The 19,168-nt window shown below is 37.3% G+C and overlaps 1 protein-coding gene across 14 annotated transcripts in view; it reads right to left on the bottom strand.

The window, feature by feature from the left end:
- MAGI2 (membrane associated guanylate kinase, WW and PDZ domain containing 2) overlaps positions 1-19,168 on the bottom strand; it is a 1,467,480-nt gene that overhangs the window by 616,770 nt on the left and 831,542 nt on the right. The window contains exon 1 of one of the 14 annotated variants that reach the window (XM_059886049.1): positions 9,559-9,850. The exons of the other annotated variants lie outside the window; for them this stretch is intronic. The gene's annotated coding sequence lies outside the window, so the exon portion shown is untranslated. Of the gene's footprint in view, positions 1-9,558; positions 9,851-19,168 lie in introns of those variants that run through there. 14 annotated transcript variants of the gene reach the window in all.

Here is a 19,168-nt window from a genome sequence, read left to right as displayed (position 1 = left end):
TCTTTTGAAGTTAAGGTCCTGAATTTATATTAATAATCCTATTGCCCTATAGAGCTTCCCAGGTGGCACTCATGGTAAAAGAATTTGCCTGCCAATGCAGGAGACAAAAAGATGTGGGTTCAGTCTCTGGGTTAGGAAGACTGTCTGGAGAAGGAAATGGCACCCCACTCCAGTATTCTTGCCTGGAAAATTCCATGGACAGAGGAGCCTGGAGGGCTGCAGTCCATGGGGTCGCAAACAGTTGGACATGACTGAGCACACATGTGTACGGGTTTATTGACCTATAAAAATATACATTTGCATATTAAAATGGGTTTTAGTTTTACTGATTGCAGACAGACAAAGCAGATTTTTCATAATTATAAGAGGAGTGTTGAGGAAACGGAACGGAGTCTTTTTTGATGACATTAAATTCCAGTGATCCAGAATTTACTGGTTGTGTGAGACAATAAGAAATCTTTGTGGAACTTAAAAAAAAAGTAAACTAGAGAATACAATTCTTACATTCCAGTTATGAAATAAATACTGCTAAGAAACATTTAGTATTAGGGGCCTCTAAGAATAGGTGCTTGTTTAATGTTAGTCCTCTTTTCTCACCCTTACACTTTAATTTTCATCTTTGTTATATGACAACTATCCAGAGAAACATTTTATCCTGATTACCATGTTTCTTCCCTTTTCATTTTCTTTGGCACAAAAGCACTGAATGTTTAACTTCAAAGCATGAGTTGGTATGTATGTATATGGGTTTTTCTCAAGGAAAAAATTTAATTAATAACTTCAGAATCCCTTCGGTGACATGGAATATGCACAGTTATTATAAGCCAACTTTATGGCAGGGGTCTGTGGAGGAGATCATTCAGCAGGAGGTAGAGACAGATAACATATGTGCAAATGGAAGTTAGAACCTGGGCATCAATCTGGGAGTAAAGGGTGCTAAGCTGGTCTCAACCAACTTGCTGTCACCCAGGTGTATTCATGTCAAGCCAAGGCAAAGCTATAAGCTTGTGGCAGATGACTGGTCCAGTTCCTGTTAAGGTATCTTACTTCTTGTTTCAGGCATTTGTGAAATAGCAGCATTGGTGCGCTGGCTGTAAATAAACTGGATTTTAGAACAGCTACATCTACAAGCCAAAATCAACAGGAAGGATTTGCTATTACAAAGCACTTGCAACCATCAGTGTTCTCTTTTAAGTGGCAATTTTTCCCAGTGCATTCAAAATGTGATTTGATTTACAAATAGGTGATTTTTAAAATAGGAATTGAGAACTGAAAAGTACCTCAGACTTCATCTAAAATGAAGACAACATCTTCATTTTACAATTAAAGAAACTGTAAAAGAGGCTGCCAAAGGACAAACAACTTGCCCAACGTCAGGAAATTCAACAAGTTCGAATTGCCAAACTCCCTAACTACACTAGGGCAGGGCTCATCCCAAGAGGCCATGCCATTGATTTCCAAAAGGGTTATTTCTATGCACTTAACTAAAAAAAAAATTTGCTACCGTTCCCCTCTAATGCCTAACTGACTTCAGAACTGTTCCTTGGTAATTTTACAGTTTGGCCCAGAGTATTTCAACGTGGACACTCAAAAATTCACCAAGCGACTATTTTACTAATCTTAATAATGATGAATAGCCCTCACTGTGTGCCAGGTACTAATCCAAAGATTTTCCATCAGTTAACTCACAAAAGTTCCTATGAGAAAGGAACTCTTATCCCCATTTTACAGACGAATAAGTGAAGCCCAGAGTAAATAGTTAAACAACGTGTCCAGAATGTACATGGTTGATAAGTGACAGATTTGGGATTTGAACACAGTCAATATGTGCACTTAATTATTATATTTCCTCTCAGAAAACTGCTATCCTATACCACCAGCTCTCTACAACAAGGATAAACAGATGTTCTTTGTGGCCACATGAAAATACTTCATTGAATATAATATCTGACCTTTCTTTATGGTGACAGGGAAGAGCCAAAGACACCAGGTGTGATCCTAACTGAACTGCAAGCACTTCACAAATGAGGCCATCTTGGAGAAGGTATGTTAGCTTTTCTGAAGATTCATTACACTTCAAGAAATACAACATCCTTCAGTTACTTTAAATGTAGGTCTTCAATATGGAAAGAGCATGCAGTCTAAGTAAAACTGAGCAGTTACTTGAAGTCAGGTAAAACAAACAGGCCATTATTTCATAAATGACATTTTAATTATCACCGGGAGGCCATTAAAAATGCATCATGGCAGTTTGCTTGGTTCCTTTTGGAAAGATAATATTGACAAACTGCTATGAAACTGCAGTTCAGAAAACAGTGTAAATTGAGATGGGTAATAAAACACACATTCACTTGTGTACCCTAAAGCAATGATGAACAATTTAAAGAGAGAAGACAAAGTTAAAATTATGCTTTTCCTTTTCAGGGAAAGGCAGAAGAAAAAGTCATTTGCGGGAAGAATGTTAGGTCTGCAAATTTATTACTGATGTGGATTACTTGATGTGCTTAGCATAGTAATTTAAAGATTCAGTCATCCAAGCACGAGCCACTGAGTTGCCAAGTGTCCTTGAATGCCAGTGTTGCCTTGCTCTCGCTCCAGAAGCTTGTCTTAGTCACCTCTAGTCTGGGGGATTCCAAGAGAACAATTTAGTTCTGGAGATGACCCTGGGTCTCACTGAGGGTGACTGCCGTAACTCCAAAAGCTGTGATCATTTTTATAAATTCCACAGCTTCCTCCCTAGGTGATGACTGGACATAAGGAAGTTTTTTCCTATTTAACTTTTACTTAAAATTGAAGTTCCTATTGCTTATCATGTCTGGTTTGCCTTATAACTGAGGCAGGTACAAATACTTTTTGCCAGTGATGTGGGTTATCACTTTGGGTACCAAAGGAAAACTATTCAAGCCACTCACCTTTTATCTCTCTCCTCTAGGAAATACTTTTTGTATTTGTCTGCTTGACAAACCAGAGGAAAAGCTGTGGCGACTGATTTCATTATAGATTAACCACATAAAATAAAATTCTTGAGATATCCTCTAGGGGGAATACGTAAAACATAAAGAACAATGGTAAGAATATAAGAATCAGGGAAATATAGCAAGACAAAGATGCTATAAACAATAAAAATAAGAGTAATAAAACCTCAAGATTAAAAAATATATATAATGGATAAAAGTTAAAGACATTTAATTGAAGAGTTGAGTGGCAAGAACAAGGAAATTCCTCATATCATGGAGCAAAGGGACAAAGTGAGAGAAAACATGAGCAAAGGTGGATGACTTAGAGGATCAATCCAGAAAGACTACATCTGATTAATGGGTGTTCCAGATAGACTAATTGGAGAAGGAAATGGCAACCCACTCCAGTGTTCTTGCCTGGAGAATCCCAGAGACAGAGGAGCCTAATGGGCTGCTGTCTATGGGGTCGCACAGAGTCGGACACGACTGAACGACTTAGCAGCAGTAGCAGTAGATAGACTAGCAAACCCAAGGAAAGACATTTTTAAAGAAATATAAAAAAGAATATTTTCCAAATTTGACAAGTCTTTTTTTTTCAAATGGGAAGGATGTACTGCAGGCCTAACACAAACACATTTTTAAAAAGTAATATATGCCAATCTATGGTGAAATTTTAGAACACCAGAACAGGAGTTCAACAAACTTTTTTTCTTTTTAGGGCCAGGGAGTAAATACTTAAGGCTTTGTACACCGTACAGTCTGCCAATTCTACTGTAGCACAAAAACAACCATGAAAGAAAAAGAAAGTGAAGTCGCTCCAGTCATGTCTGACTCTTTGCGACGCCATGGATTGTAACCTACCATGCTTCTCTGTCCATGGGATTTTCCAGGCAAGAGTACTGGAGTGGGTTACCATTTCCTTCTCCAGGGGATCTTTTCAACCCAGGGATCGAACCTGGGTCTCCTGCATTGTAGGCAGACGCTTTTACCATCTGAGCCACCAGGGAAGATGGACAACCATGGACCACACATAAATCAATGAACTTAGATGTGACTGGGAAATTCTACTGGGCCTTTTGTTTTAGAATTAGTATAATCTGGTAACCAATAAGGAGGCACCAATAATTCCTGTGCATGTATCACTCTTCCATGAGTTTTCTTTTGAAGATGACCAACTACTGCTTATCTTCCAAATGGGGAGGAAATTCAGGAGATTATGTTTTGGGCTTGATGTCTCTGAACACAGAAGCAGAAGATATTTGCAATGGAGTAAGCAAAAGTCATCTTCCAAAATTTAAGCTATTTCATAGTTCCAAACTTCCACACCTAGGTAAAGTGAAAATTGTGCAATGTCTGAGAACTTCTGTTCTGATTTATATCCTTAATAAGGATATGAATTTTCAATTTCAGCCCCCAAGGATTGTATCAGACTCAGGGTTTTGAGTGGGTGAATACTTAGAATCCATGTTTTTAACACATTTGCAAATATTTAGTAGCTCTGGCTTAAAAGTGTATTAACAGGACTGCACAAACTTAGTGAATAACCTCTTTTAATCTATATACACACCACTTCACTTATATCTTCCTCTTTGGAGTTCATAAGTATTCTTGACTTTGCTATCAGTATATATGATGAACCATAAAGCTCAGATATAAGCTTGTCATTTTTAAGATAATGTACTCAAATTTGACAGAGGATAAGATGGTTGGATGGCATCACCATCTCAATGGACATGAGTTTGAGTAAACTCCGGGAGTTGGTGATGGACAGGGAGGCGTGGCGTGCTGCAGTCCATGGGGTCACAAAGAGTCGAACATGACTGAGTGACTGAACTGAACTGAACTCAAATTCTACAATTTAATTCCTGACTCTCTGTTATACTGTTATATTTAATTTGGGTAACACTTTCCATAATTTTTCTGCACCAATTTGGTGCCATGATGTTGGAGTCAGAGTATAAACAAATTATCTTAAAGTGAAACTATATATAACCTATGGAAAGGCAAATATTTAATTGTATCTAAATTTAAAGTGGTATTTGATTTCAGTATAAAAGTACATTCAAGAAATTGTACTGTTTTCTGAAATTATCTTTCTTTTTAAACCATCTATGCTGAGATTTCTATTTACTTTCTCATTTAACAAGTTTAATAACTGCATTTTAAAAAGTAGAGCTTCATGTTTTGTACTCTGCTACCTAAGCTGCTAAAGAACAAGATTCAGAGAGATTATTATCAAATGTGAGTTTGACCTAGAATACAGGAATTTATTTCCCTTCTATGTTGTTTTCCTCAAAAGAAAATTAGGCACTTAGTTCTATATTCATAGTGCAATCATCTAGTGTCATGGGAATTATTTTCACTTTTACTTACTGTAAAGTTAAAATTCACTGGAAAACAGAAGGATGTGTGATGAGGTACTCAAAGATTAAGGATGGACTAGGGAAAAGTAGAATTTGGGGAAGCAGAAAATATCCTGACTGTGTGTCCTGTATATGTCAGTAGGCTTTCACAAGGGAGTGCATATGGTTAAAAACACTAAGATATTCCTGAGTAAAGTGATGGGTCAGAGAGGTTATTTGCTCCTAGGACTCTTTAAATCTGTAAGAATTATAACCCCAAAGTGTCTTTGTAATTCAGTTTTCCTGATGTGCATGAGTCAGTATCAAAGCCTATACTTTTTCCTATTGGGAAATAAGCTCTATAATGATAGAGACTTAGTCTCGTTCACTGTTGTTTCTTCAATTTCTAGAGCAGAACAACTGTGTTAAAAATATCTGTATCATCAAGGAAGGAAGGAATGAAATAAGAAAGGAAGGAGAGAAGAAACTGGGAAGATACCACAGCAGCAAGTTAAGGTTTTAGAGAAAAGGAATGGAGCCCTGGGAATAAAATGCTCCTTCCATTTAGGTATTGGCTGTCAAGTCAGTAGTAGATGATGACAAGACAAGAACGACAGTAGTTCTCTGGTTCCATGAACTTCCATTCTGAAGGATACAACAGGCACAATGAAATGTGGTGAAGGCTGTTTCAAGGATACAGACTAAATACTATGGGAACAGAGCAAAAGAAATCTTTAAAATTAGCTTTTGGTGTTATTAGTTTTGACTGCCAGCTGTTTATTAAAGTCATACTGCAGGTGATGTCTAAAACTCCTTTTAGAGAGTTATTAGAACAACTTATTGAAGATGAATGGGGCTTCCCTCATAGCTCAGTCAGTAAATCATCTGCCTGCAATGAAGGAGACCGGGTTCACTTCCTTGGTCAGGAAGATCCCCTGGAGAAGGAAATGGCAATCCGCTCCAGTATTCTTGCCTGGAGTATCCCATGGACAGAGGAGCCTGGCAGCCTACAGTCCATGGGGTCACAAGACACGATAGCAACTAAAACCACCATCACCATTGAAGATGAATAATAAAACTAGCATCATTTTTCTTGTTTACCAGTTACTTCCAGAGCCCTGCTTGTTATCCAAATGTCAATAAGAAATCCTAAACTTGAGCCAGTATCCAAATGTAACAGTTCTCAGCTGAAGCCTCACAACAGACACATGGATGAGTTGATCACTTAACAGGGAGTCAGTGTGTAGTATAAGCTAGCCCTCAGGAATTGTACGGAGCATATTTTAATCTATATTTTAGCCAGAAATCTGGGTACGTTCATGTGTGTTCCACATATGAATGCACCTTTCCCATGTGCAGAAGTGAAATAAATATTCTGGAGAACTGCCACACTAGGGAAATGCCTATTTAAGGATGTAATACAAGTTTGAGAGAAAATTCTTTAACTAGGAATTGCTCCTGAGTTATTGGTAGAGGAGAGGATAACCAAAGAGAGAAATCTGACAAATATACTGGTAGGAGAGAAGATCGGACTTTAGTTAGTTACATATAGTTAGTTACATAAGGTCCAATGAATTATTTGGTAGCACTGAGCAATTCCTGGGCATATTTCAATTTAAGAAACACTCATTCTGTTATTTTTATTTAATATTATCATATGTTCTAAGATTAATGATAATCTAATAGATCTCTGTAATGAAATCTAACATAAAATAGCTAAATTAAGTCAATTCCTCTGGGAGCCTCATGGCTAATTTTAGAAAATTTGGGGCATAATGCTACTGAGTTCCAGCTTGAAATAGAGTCATAGGCACTATGTAGTGAACCAACTCAACTCCCTCATCCAGAAAGCTAAAGAAATCATAATTTTCTTAACCCAAAGGATTTCAATTGAAGAACTCAGGCAGTGATACAAGAAAAAGAGAAATAAAGGGTGAAGATCATTCACATATCATTTAACAGTTTAAGTACAGGTAGACTCTTAAGATGAAACAACTGTCCTCATAGTAACTCTCATCTTTATTTAACTGTAAATGCAACTGATCTTGAATAATTTGGTCCCTTAATAGTTAAATTGATATTTACTGTAGCACAAGAGAGCAAGGCTTTTAAAATATCAGGCGATTTTGGTTTTGCTTGAATATATCTTTACAAGGTTTCTTCTGAAAATCTCTAATTCAATAGTCCAAGAATCTTTATGACATCTGACACTCCGTTTTTCTTCTCCATACAGAATTATTTACTTGGTAAAATTTGCTTAAGTCTACTCAATAACTAAAGAAAAATAGGTATGTGGCATTTCTTCATTTTTTAATTGCTGTATTAATTGATATAGATGATGCTGAAACTGAAACTGAAACTCCTTGGCCACCTCATGCGAAGAGTTGACTATTGGAAAAGACTCTGATGCTGGGAGGGATTGGGGGCAGGAGGAGAAGGGGACGACAGAGGATGAGATGGCAGGATGGCATCACCGACTTGATGGACATGAGTGAACTCCGGGAGTTGGTGATGGACAGGGAGGCCTGGCGTGCTGTGATTCATGGGGTTGTGAAGGGTCGGACGTGACTGAGCGACTGAATTGAACTGAACAAAGTAAAAAGTCTATTCTAACAACTACTTGTAAATGCTGAATTATTTTGGACTTAACTGTCTTCTTGGGATTGTCACTGAAGAAGAATGGCTCAATATCAAATAGACTGGCCCACACATTAATTCAACATATATTTACTGAATGTGTTTCATGAGTACATTATGTTGGAGTCTAGGGATACCATGGCAAATAAACAAATAATATGCCTTCAAAAATTGTATAGTTTAGTGGCTGTGAAAATAGAGACTTGGAATAAGGTGTGGAGAAGTCAATGAGAGTGGTTTAGGATAGAGAGCATTGAAAGTATATTTGTAATTTGGGGAAAGCTGCCTGGAGAAGCGGCCTGTAAGTGGAGTCCTGAAAGGAAGAAAGAATTAATCTGGTAAAGGAACATAGCAAGGAGGTGACTGTATCTCTGAGAGGAACCCAGATAGAAAGGAAACTGAGTTATGAGAGGGTATGGTTCATTTGGGAAAATACGGTGGATGAAAGCTCAGTGTCTGAAGCAGAAGAGGCGGAGGAGAGGTCATGATACTACAAACAATAGCCAAGACAAATAAACTTTACTTAGGGGTTTGAACTTCATTCAGAAGGGTTAAGAGGAGCTCTTAAGCTTGTTTAAGAAAGGAAATGAAGTGACAGGATTGGTACTAGAGGAAGATCACTCTGGTTACAGTGTGGAGAATGAATTAGAAAGGGGCAAGTATGGAAACTGGGGAACTGGCTAGGATGTATCTTTTAGATTTGGAAAAAGATTCTGATCACCTAAATCAGGCAAGCCATTTGGAAGTGAGATTGTAAAAGGGTTGCACTGTAGAATTATTGAGGAAGTAAAACTGCTCATATGCAGTGTTTGGTTATTTGGAGTAAAGGAGAAGTAAAACCAAATTTGATTAAAAAAAATTTTTTTTTTGGCTTGGGAAATGAGGTGCCATTCACAGGGACAGGTAAATATCTCAGGAGAACCTTGGAGGATGATGATAAGTTAGCTTCAAACAGATTGAGTTGAATTCTTATGGGATATCCAAATGGAGATATTAGGAAAGCACTGAATTTGTGGTTCTGGCATTTAGGAGCGATCAGGGATGAAAATATAGATTTGGTATAATTAAATGAATATCAAATTGATATATAACAGTTGAAAGGGGAGCTAAAAATACTGACATATTTGTGTTACATACATTTCTGGGATATGACTTTGTATTTGAACAGCACTAAAATCTATTCTGGTAAAAATAAATTTTTGGAAATAAAGGCTGTCATAAATATTTTTTTCTGATTTATATAAAATCTGATTCCTTGCCTATTCATTATTCCATTTCTACTTTTGCATATTTTGAGGGTATATTTTCATGTTCATTAAAACTATTTCGAGACCTGCATTAAAAAAAAAAATGAAAAAAAAAAAAAAGTAACCTAGTGTGTGAAGTAAGCCAGCACCTCCCTAACCCATTCAAGCAATTAACATTTCATCCATCTCCTCAGTCTCTATGACAAATATCCAGAGTTCGGGAGCTAAGAAAGTCCAGAAATAATAAAATAGACAAGTCTGAATAAAAATAAGATTTTGATAAAGTCAGAAATAATGATTTTTAATACTTAAATGCCACCAAAACAATGTTAATGTTTCTTTCACTCTACTATTCCAGTGAACAATAACACTCACCTGTAAAGTCAGAAGTAGTTATCTGGAGCCTCTAGCTGTGGAATGACTATTGTAGTACACCCTGTCTGGCATCAAGTAGTTCCTGTGTCCACATCTCAGGTGCTCCCCTAGTTTAGTATCTGGAGCCCTAACCCAGCTTAAACACTGAATAAGATTTCACTTTCCTGTTTGTTCTTCCTGTCTGAGGATGTCACCAGGGCATTTTCTTTCTGAGCCCTGCCTTTACCAGAGAAACCCTTTCAAATGAACTTTGAACTAGGGTCTTTTCCTCCACAGAACAAAGAATTATCCACAGAACTTGAGGGATGAATCAGAACCCTTTATGCCAAATGCTTACATGCCGAACATTCCATCCTAACTTCTCAATGCCAAGGAGTTGATCTTTTAAAATTGGTTTTAAATTTTCTTGATTAAGACAAGTGATTTTTCTTGTTAAAGACAAGTGAGATAGGATACCTTTTTGTAAATATCTAGGCAACTCCTTCAAAAAAATTTTATTATTCCATCAATCTTTTGAATTTATCTAGATAAATACATGGAGAATTGAGTTTATCTCCTTTCTGATCTACAAAAACAAACTAAAATGCTCACAGAGGAATAAAGAAACAGAAAAAGAATAGGAAAGAAGAGAATAGTAGATTCAGGATGACAGCACAATTCGAGAGGAAAAAAAAATAGATGGAGGAGAGTTAAATAATCTTGGCAGAAATAAGAAACAGAAATCTAGAGCCTTTAGGCAGTGATTAAAGAGGATCCATCAGTTCTTACCATGGACCCCATGACTGCTCACGGGCTGAAGTGCAAAGCTGAAAACAGGAGCATTAAACAGAAGTTTGCTCACTGAAACTTTGGACTTGTCAGCTCCTGTCCTTTATTCTGCTCCCAGAATACAGGCACTAGGCATACACCCCAGGCAGGAGACTAGAACACTCATCTCTGGAGAAACTGAATGGCCCTAGGGAAAGACCTGCCATCACCAAAGTCTGGAGGTGTTCCCTTTCACCCTGAAGAGCACAAAACTGCAGGCCAGTCCCTTTGAATGAAGTCCACCAGTCAACAGCCCTCTTCCCCAACAAGAAAGTGAAAGCGAAAGTCACTCAGTTGTGTCCAACTCTTTGAGACTCCATGGACTACACAGTCCATGGGATTCTCCAGGCCAGAATACTGAAGTGGGTAGTTTTTTCCTTCTCCAGGGGATCTTCCCAATCCAGGGATCAAACCCAAGTCTCCTGCATTGCAGGCAGATTCTTTATCAACTGAGCCACAAGAGAAGACCAAGAATATGGAGTGGGTAGCCTATCCCTTCTCCAGGGAATCTTTCTGACACAGGAATTGAACCGAGGTCTCCTGCATTGCAGGTGGATTCTTTACCAACGGAGCTATCAGGGAAGCCCCAACATGCGGAGGTGTAAATCCTCTAAACTACAATTCACCACTCCACATTGGAATATACACAGCCAAGAATTACTTGACTTCTGTAAATCCTCAAACAAGAGCTCAAAAGAAACAGAAAAGTAGAAACTAGGAGAAGAAGTGACTGTTCTGGAAACAGAAGGAAATTTTTTAAAAATAGAGATGCTATATCCATTAAATAAAACCATAATGCCATACAAAAAAAAAAAAAGATTGGATCAAGAAGGGGAAAAAGGAACTTAGGAATTACCCTATGCATCTGTGTAGACAATAGAATGTCCTGCTGCTGCTGCTGCTAAGTCGCTTCAGTCATGTCCGACTGTGTGTGACCCCATAGACAGCAGCCCACCAGGCTCCCCCGTCCCTGGGATTCTCCAGGCAAGAACACTGGAGTGGGTTGCCATTTCCTTCTCTAATGCATGAAAGGAAAAGTGAAAGGGAGGTCGCTCAGTCGTGTCCAACTCTTCACAACCCCATGGACTGCAGCCTACCAGGCTTCTCTGTCCATAGGATTTTCCAGGCAAGAGTACTGGAGTGGGTTGCCATTGCCTTCTCCGTAGTATGTCCTAGCATTTTGTAAAGTTTTGGAAATTCAGTATTATATATATAATTAGAAAACTAAGGAAATGCCAAAATAAAGAAGTTATTAATTCATAGGAAAAAATACATACAATCACAGTATATAATTTGTCTTAGGAGTGAATAATAATTATGCAATCATAATAAAATAAATCATGAGTTAATGAAAAACTGTGACCACCCATAAGGGGATGAGGGAGACGTAGAGTGTGTATATGGAAAAGAAAGCTAAAGATTCATATACTAGATTAGGAATCAAAATGCAATTTCTAAAATTAATAAAACAACACAGCAGTACAAGGATAATATTTATTTTTAAATATGTAATCACATATCAGATTACGTTATTATAGAAGTTGAAAGTGATTGCCTTGAAGGAAGAGAATATGGGTTGGTGAGAAGTATAGTAGGACACTTTATATCAAATATCAGCATTTTTGTGCTATTTTACTTTTATAATATGTTCATATATTATTTTGTCAAAATAAAAATAAAGTAAAGTATATTTATCAGGCAATACCCCTTGGATCTGATTTATCATTCTTACGTTTTACAGTAAAGCCAATGTATATTTTAATAAATTAAATATTCCTCTCAACTTTCCCAAAGATTTGAAAATGCGAGTTATTTGGCAATCATACACAATAAACTTTTTTCAAAAGAATATTCTCAGCATTCTTTCTGAAATTCACCTGCTGAGAGCCAGCATGTAGTATGTTTTATTAAAAGGTCTTAGGAATCCTGTCTAACTTATCTCAGGAAATTTGGTTGATCACTTTGAGATACTGCAAAAATCCTGTTTTCTTTCAGTATTTATGAGCATTCTAAAGAGACATTCAAATTTTGCATCACTACTGGAGGTTAAAGTATTTCAACTTCTTAAATTTTAATGAGTGAATGTTTTGAACAATGATATCCCCTTAGAAAATTACTTTCCCAAACTTTCCTTTTTCAAGGCAAAGAAATCCAAATCTTTATACTTCATAATGCAACCTGTGAGAAATAGCATCAGACTTTGAATGTTTACATTAGAGTAAAAAGATTAATACAAGCAGAAAACATTAATTTAGGGTCATCTGTGTATCATTTGGGCTTCTTCCTATCCACACATAGTATAATGGATATAACAAACTGCCTTTTCCTTGGAATGATTAGGCAAGCAACCCAGAGACCTACTTAGGTGAATCTCTTAGATTTGAACACAAGGAATTATTAGTAGACAGGTATACTGCCCAATTGTTTTAAGGATTTGAAAGGTAACTCTATTATATTTTAGTTTTTGCATTTCAAATGCTGGAAAAATGCGACCCTTTCTTCTCTCAATCCCTCCTCTCAATGTATTATAATTCCCAGAAAACTAAATATATTTCTCTCCATTTATAAGATTTCTTGTCTTGGATACTTTGAAGCCAAGTCTTTGTGAACATTTGATTTAGTCTTCATACTCAAAATTGAGTGGAAACACTTTGTTTCTTTTATCTATGGGCATTTTCATTTAAATCTAAAAGCATTTTCACAAGCATCAAAGGACAGGGAAGAGAAGTGCAGGCAAAATGATATATGAGAGATGGGCCACATCAGCAAGTGTCGATCGGGGAAAATATCTCCCCATAAAACCTTTTTTTATCAAATACATTATTAGTCAAAATTAAACCTATATATAAGTTAGAAACACCATTTTCAAAAGAAATCTCATTATCACATAGATTTTGTTCATTAGATTTCATTTATTCTTTGCCTTCAGCTTCAGAAGTTGCAATTAATTGATTAAACAAGAATTACAATAAGGGGAAAAGTTAATGGTGATTTTTAAGAGCAATCTGATCAAAGCTTTAGCTCCCTGACTTTGAAAAGCCAGCTCCTTTCACAATAAGCAATGCCAGTTACTGGTTGCTAGGTGTAGGGACTCATTCTTTCAGTCATCAAAGACCTCCTGTATTTTTTCCAATTAAAGTGACAGAAACACTGAAGAGTGCCAAGAAATCGAATAATGAAAAGCACTAAATATTTTACAAAAGCTTGAGCTGAACAAGGCATAGGATCTGGCTCCAAGGCAAAAGAAATATTAATTTTCTTGTACATAATTAACTTAAATGTTTTCCAAAAAAGTAATGACAGGAGATGCTTTAATATCAGTTCCCCCAAAGTTAAAAAATGAGCCTGTTGCTTTCTAGCTCTATTAAATAACTATTCTAGGGAAATCTTATCTAGGCTGGTGACCTTAATGTCATTTCTGATGAGACAATAAGACAGATATGAAGGCCATTTGTAAGAAGAGTGACCTTGAAATGGAATAAAAAATTCAGAGTGAAGCTTTCTTGATTTAGGGAAATTCTCGCAGATAACAATTCTATTTTCTTAAAGGCTACAAAGAAATATGTAAAAAGAGACTCATTCAAATACTTAATATTTGTTGAATACTACTATATGCCAGGTAGTGTTTTAGGCACCAGAAATATAGCAATGGTCAAACACATAAACAGGAACTTCCCTGATGGTCCAGTGGTTAAGAGTTTGCCTTGCAATGCAGGGGACACAGGCTCAGTCCCTGGTCCAAGAATTAAGATACCACATGCTGTGGGGCAACTAAGCTCATGCATGGCAAGTACTGAGTTCGCGTGCTTTTGGAGCCTGTGCAAAGGGCGTCTGTGCCACAGCTGGAAAGACTGTGTGTCGAATGAAAGATCCCACGTGACACAACTAAGACCTGAAACAGCTGAATAAATAAATATTTAAAACAAACAGAAAACACAAACAGTCCCTGGTCTTGTGGAGCTTGTAGATTAGTCGGGTAGATTGGAGCTAATGAAATAACATAAAGTTGAATGCATAATTTATTTATCTACCTATCCATCTATTTGGAGCTTCCCAGATGGCTCAGTGGTAAAGAACTTGCCTGTCAATGTAGGAGATGCATGAGATGCAGGTTCAATCCCTGGGTCAGGAAGAAATGGCAACCCACTCTAGTATTCTTGACTGGAAAATCCCATTGACAGAGGAGCCTGGTGGGCTACAGTCCATTGGGTCACAAAGAGTCAGACATGACTGAGCCCAAGAGCAAATGTATCTATCCATCCATCCATCTATCTATCTAGACATCCAGAGGAAATAAGATTGATTACAGGACTTCAAATGAAGTGACTTGGCATGCATGCATGCTGGCATAGGATTTCCATGGCAGCATTACAGACTAAAGGAGCCAAGAAAGGTTTCTTGAAGAAGTGGCCCTTGAGCAGGTGTCTAAAAGGATGAGTAGGATTTCACTAGGCAAAGAACTGTTGGGGAGAGGGGAATATGGGTAGGAAAAGTTCTTTAGACAAAGACAAGTTCTTTAGACAGTTCTTTAGACAGGATGATCGGAATGATGATCCTGAAGTGTCAGGAAATAAGGTGCATTTAGAAAACTGGGAGCAGGTATCTGTGGGCAGGGAGATACCTGGTGGGCAGGAAGAGCCCATCAAGAGATGACAATGCTCTAGAGATGCATACAAACTAGAGGAGCTTCCAAGGTAGTGTGAATGGTAAAGAACCTGCCTGCCAATGCAGGAGACATAAGAGATGTGGATTTGATCCCTAGGTTGAGAAGATCCCCTGAAGGGGGTAGTAGCAACCCACTCCAGTATTCTTGCCTGAAGAATTCCATGGGCAGAGGAGCCTTGCAGGCTATAGTTCATAGGGTCGCAAAGAGTCAGACATGACTGAAGCAACTTAGCATACATATATAAACTAGAACCTGAAGGGTTTGAGGGTCATGCCAAGGATTTTGGTCTCCCCTTTATGGTTAGTTTGTTTAAATTGACCGATTTACTGATTTTTTTCCCCTTACACTGAATTCCATTATTCCACGTATCACCATGAACAAATATTCTAATATACTGAATGAAAATCTGTTCATTAGACTAGACAAATATTCTAATGTACTGAATGAAAATTCATTCAGTAGACTAAATATTTATTGAACACTCATTCTCTGTGCCATACACCACTCTAGGAACTGGGAAGATAACAGTGAACCAAATAGATTTAAATCCTTATGAAGTTTACATTTATGATAAAGAAGACATAGAATGATATAAATAAGTAAAATATATTTGGTTAGATGTTAAGTGCTACAGGAAAAAAAAAAAACCGATGCAGGGAATAGGAGCAAGAAGTATAAGAAACATGCATTTGCACTTGAATATATCTTTGCTGATCCTGTATTGTTTGAATACATTTAAATTCATGTAAATAGTATTGTGCTATAGATCTTATTTAGTTTCTTATTTTTTTCAACCGTGTCCTTATTAAGAACCATTCATGTTGCTAGGAGAACATATAATCTGCTGCTCGTGTTACATAACACTTCATGTGTCCCCATCATGGTTTATGTATCTATACTTTCAGTGATGGAAAATCAGATAGTCTCCAATTACTTTTTCTCCTTAATCTCAAGAGTAAAGCTCAACCATGGATCCACGGTTTTCCGTATGTTAATGTGTGACAGTGGAGAGAAAGTAACAACAGAAGGGAAGTAGAGCTAGCTTTGCATTTTGAAATGATAACTCTGGATGCAATGTGAAAACTGGAGGGAGAGTCCAGACTAAACATAAATAAACTATTTCAGAGACTTATTGCAGCAGTCCAGGAAGAAATACTGTATCTTACACTAGACTGATAGTAATAGTGGAACTGAAGAGAAACAGAATGATCCAAACAATGTTTAGAAAGTAATGCTCATATACTCTGGTGATAAAATGGATATGGAGGTGAGGAATAAGGATATGTCATGAGTGACTCTTAGCATTCTAATATAAGCAAATGAATGGATAAATAGTTATTCACTAAGGTATACATACTGAAGCATGATCCTTTATGGAGATAGAATGGCCCTAATACTGGTTAACATATAAAATGACATAGTGAAATGTTATTTAACCATTCTGGTAGTAAGATTTATAATACCTACTTACGTTCTACTAACTGCACTAGGGGTTTAACAGTCTAGTAAAGAGACAAAAAACTAACAATCAAAATATTATAACTCTATAATTACTATGATGAAGGCTATAGGTGGGCACATAGAGTAAAACATACTGGGGAGGAATAGAATTTCACCAGGTAAACCAGGAGGAGAGCAGAGGGAAGTCCAAGCACAAAGGCATGTTGGTGAGTATGAATGAACTAATTTAGGACAAATTCAAGGAATTTGCATTTCCTGGGAGAACTCAGTGAAGTGAAGCGGGCGGGATGGTGGTGGCCATGAGACTGCCGGAGTGAGAGGGGCCATATTCTACAGCATACAAAGAATTTTATGGAGAAGCTGGTGGAAGTTATTTGAGCAGAGAAGTAACATGATTAGATGAGGAAATTAGATTATTCTAGCACCAAGAAAGAAAAACCAGTAAGGACACATTCTCTATTATTCTCTGAGATGGTGAGAATATGAAGTGACAGGGACATTGGAACTAGATCAGTAGACCAGAGGGGACACATTAAGAAGACGTTATTTTGGGGTTAGAACTGGAAGGACTTGATGATTATCTGAATGTTGTGGGGAATCAGGATGGCTTCTTGGTTTCTGACTTTAGCAACTGAGTTAATAGGTATGATACTGAATGATATTGGGATTACAGATGGGATAGAAGTTTTGAGGAGATGGCTATGTGCTCAATTTAGGAGAATTCTAATTTATGTCTTTTTGAAGCACAATACAGATGGAGGCTGTATATAGGTTTAGACCTAGGAACTAGGTCTGAGTTGGAGAGCTGGGGCTACAGATTCAACAGGAGTCAAGTTAAATGGTGTATATAAAGACTGAGAAAAAAAGGATTAAGGCTAAACAACTTTGTGAGGCCAAGGCAGAGCAATAAGTATAAGTAAAAGTGAGTAATACACAATGAGTAAAGATTATAAGCATAGAATTGAACCAGGGAGAGAGGGAAAGGGTGAAAGAGACAGAGTGATCAACTGAGGGAGAGAGACAGAGAGAGACAGAAGCAGGGACAGACAGACAAAGTTGATATACAGTATTTCATATGTATATGTAAAATAGTCCAATGTCTGCACTATTTTCTCTTAGATGTTTTCATTGTATGCTGGTTTTGAAATATTTTCTAAAATGCTATTTATGCAAACATTCTCTAAAATGTTACTAGTTTACTCGTTTACCTCTAGTTTCTCTTTTACGTCCCAGTTCAATTTGTCTTTGCATGTGATAGCCTAATTTTAATGAAGAATTCAGGTTTACAGGGTCTGGATTTTATGGCATCAGTAAAGTTTTAAAATATAGTTAAAATGACTGCTCTATAAAATTTCCCCTTGTCTTGCAGTTTACATGCCCTTGGATTCTGCTTAATATACCCCACCCATAATTTCCTTGACATTTTCTGCTTTCTTTGCATTTGTTTTCAATATATGTGGGCTGTTTCCTCTATCAAAAAAGACTTCACCATTTTTAATTTTAAATTTTTACTCCCTTCCCCATCTTTTATACATATATGTAAACGTAGCACACATTTTCTAAGGTCTCTCAAGCCCCTGAATACTAATGAAATTAAATTAACAATAAAAGCCCAAATATAATTTTTTTAAACATACCTCTTACAGAAACCTTTGTCCTTTGTCAGGTACCTCTGACTATAATCCTGGAGGTGGGCAAGACGGTTGCCCCAACAGTGACAAACATTACTGTTTGTCCAGCATTTGAGAAATCCATCTTTTTGTAAGCATTGTGAGAAGGAGCATTGTAAGCACTTCACCTTCCACTGCAGACCTATGACAACAAAATCAGCCTGAATGCTGGCAGTTATGGTGCAGTCATGCAACCCAGTATCAGTCAAGCAGAGATACTCCTGCAGAGAATTTTGAACGTGGAATGAATGGCCTAAAGAAGGTGAGCGAGCTGAGAATGTAATCTAGTGTCCAGCTGTAGGGTCCATTTCCCAAATCTGGCAGTCCTAGTATTAATAATTGTCAAAAGTCAGAGATACTTAATGTTGTTATTTATTTGTATCAAAAGTCTTCTGTATAAACCCCACACCACATACTCCATTCATTAGCAGTCAAGCATATCCCTACTGATTAGTGACATTCAGCATTTGTTCATATACCTGTTGGCCATTTACATGCTTTCTATGGAAAAAAATGTCCATTTAAGTCCATAGTAGTAGTAGTGAAGTCGTTCAGTCATGTCCGACTCTTTGTGACCCCATGAACTATAGCCTACCAGGCTTCTCCGTCCATGGGATTTCCCAGGCAAGAATACTAGAGAGGGTTGCCATTTCTTTCTCCAGGAGGTCTTCCTGACCCAGAGATTGAACCCAGGTCTCCCACATTGTAGGCAGATGCTTTACCATCTGAGCCACCAGGCAAGCCCCATTTAAGTCCATAGCCCATTTTTAAATTGAGTTATTTAAATTGAGCTATTATAAATTGAGTTGCTTGTTTTTTCGGTTTTACTTTTTGCTTCCCTTAATTATATGAATTCCTTTACATGTGTAAACTAAATAAATGTAGGAGTCCTGTATATATTTTGCTGATTAATTCTTTTTTTGTCCCACCTTTCAAGGCTATTTATTGATTATTGTGTGCCAGCTACTGTGGGATCTAGGTCAACACGTATAAATAAGAAGCTCTC

This window comes from Bos taurus, chromosome 4, assembly GCF_002263795.3.
Source record: "Bos taurus isolate L1 Dominette 01449 registration number 42190680 breed Hereford chromosome 4, ARS-UCD2.0, whole genome shotgun sequence".
Lineage (NCBI taxonomy): Eukaryota > Metazoa > Chordata > Mammalia > Artiodactyla > Bovidae > Bos > Bos taurus.
This window is presented reverse-complemented; position numbering and strand designations above follow the sequence as displayed.